Raw genomic sequence first — 2,466 nt, forward strand, 5'->3', positions numbered from 1 at the left:
CTGATTCAGGTCCAACCCAGAAAAAAAACCTATGGATTATGCAATGCACACAACTACTCAATTGTTTTCAAAATCCCAATTATTGTTTTTTAAATTATTTTAACTCATCGCACCTCATCGCGTATTAACTCATCGTCAGGTTCCCACAGTGGATCCCATCACAACTCATCGCGTATTAACTCGTCGCCCTTAAAGGGTCTTACAGTTGTGTGATTACATAATTCATAGCTCACAACTCAATACATACAACATCTCAACAATCATGTAATTCACAATTTATAATATAATAATTTATCGCATCCCATGCATCCTACACATATCATTCAATAGTAACATTTACTTGACGCAACAAAACAAAAAAAAAATATAAATTAAATTGAAATATATTAATTCAACAAAATAATAAAAAAAGCTTCTACAACAATTAATTTATAAAGTAACAAAAATAATCACTGTGAAACAATAGTTTCTATAACCTTATTTTATTTATTCCTATTATTATTATTATTATTATTACACATCACGATGAAGATGCATACTTGAAATACACTAAGACAAAAATAAACACAGTACCAAACCATTTTGTATACTTCCCAATGTTTCTTAATGCTCCAATATATATGTTAAACTGCTATAGGAAATCTCAAACAGCAAAAACAGTGCCACGAGGAATCACGTACAGGGCACTTTCACCAAAAAGCCTGATATCTACTTTATATGTGTGTGTGTGTGTCTATATATATGTAAATTAAAGCTTCACTACTACACAACCGTTTATGAATTAATATTTCCAATTATTAACATATATTATTGCACCTTGAAAGAATGCTCACCTGCCACAATCCGTTTATCAATTTAATATTAAAAATTCATTAACATATTAAACATACATACTACACCTTAACATACCAGTTCTTTTTTCTTTACCCGCTGCAATTCTTTTTAGACCATTAAACATTTGGAAAGCAACTCTTATATCCATCTTCACAACTAATTAATTATTATAACCAAAGGACATAGGGGTGCGATGCTGCTTAATGCCAAACTCAGAAAGTCCAGGCCATAAGAATCATTCATACAAAAAAAAAAATCCATTTGAGGTTTGGTCATTAACGTTAGGGGATCGTATATAAAAAGGAATTAACGCGTATATTATACAATTCAAAATTTGAAATCAAAGCTTGAAGCATGTAAATGATTCATGTAAAATTCAAAGCTGGAAACATATAAAAAAAACAAATCTTGCACGAGTAAAATTCAATCACAATGACAAGCGAAACAATTTAAAAAAACATAGAACTTAATTTTAGAGAAAAAAAGAAAAAGAAACAACCCAAAATAACCCAGAATTGATCCTCTAAGGATCCCTATACATGCTTCTTCTAATCCTCAAGTATGAGTAACTCATCCCTTACCTCAATATAGTCGCTCAAACATTCTCCATTAGCAATTGTGGCGTTTCTGATGCTCTCTAGAGCTTCTCCTCCGGTTGCTCTGTTAGGGTTCTTGTGCGTCAGTAAAAGAAAAAGGGACAGAAGGTGTTTTGTAAAAGCTTCTCTAGGTTAAAAGTAGGTTTATATAGTGGGGAAATTATGACCTAACTGATTTTATTTGTTTATCATTTATTTATAGGAAAGCTTAAAAGTTGTTACAATTCCATCCCCCTTAAAAGAAATTTCGCCCCCGAAACATACCGGTATCAAATAAGGTAGGATATGTTGGATCAATTGGCCTCTGAATAATTAAGAAGAGGGGGTTGAATTAATTATTACTGAACCTTTACTAATTAAAAAATCTACCCTTCTTAGGCTTTTACTATAATGTTAAGAAAGTAAAGAATAGAAATATAAACTTAACCAAAAGTAAAAGTGATAATTAAAGTGCACAACGGAAATTAAAAGAGTAGGGAAGAAGAAGACAAGCACACAAGAGTTTTATACTGGTTTGGCAACAACCCGTGCCTACATCCAGTCCCCAAGCGACCTGCGGTCCTTGAGATTTATTTTTAACCTTGTAAATTCCTTTACAAGCAAAGATCCACAAGGGATGTACCCTCCCTTGTTCTCTTTGAACAACCTAGTGGATGTACCTTCCACTAGAATTGATCCACAAGAGATGTACCCTCTCTTGTTCTCAATCACAACAACCCAAGTAGATGTACCCTCTACTTGTACCACAAAGGATGTACCCTCCAATGTGTTAAGACAAAGTTCTCAAGCGGTTAGTCCTTTGAAACTTTGTGAATGGGGAAACAAAAGAATTCTTATGCGGTTAGTCCTTTGAAATCTTTTATTTATGGGAAAGGGAAGAATCAAAAGAATTCTCATACTGTGTCGTTTTGAATTCTTTGACAAGGGAGAAGGGAGACACAAAATAATTCAGGTGGTTAGCCCTTTGTTCTTTTGGAAAAGGGAGAAGATAGACACAAAAAGAATTCAGGCGGTTAGTCCTTGGCGAATTCTCTTT

Source organism: Glycine soja, chromosome 1, assembly GCF_004193775.1.
Source record: "Glycine soja cultivar W05 chromosome 1, ASM419377v2, whole genome shotgun sequence".
NCBI classification, from domain to species: domain Eukaryota; kingdom Viridiplantae; phylum Streptophyta; class Magnoliopsida; order Fabales; family Fabaceae; genus Glycine; species Glycine soja.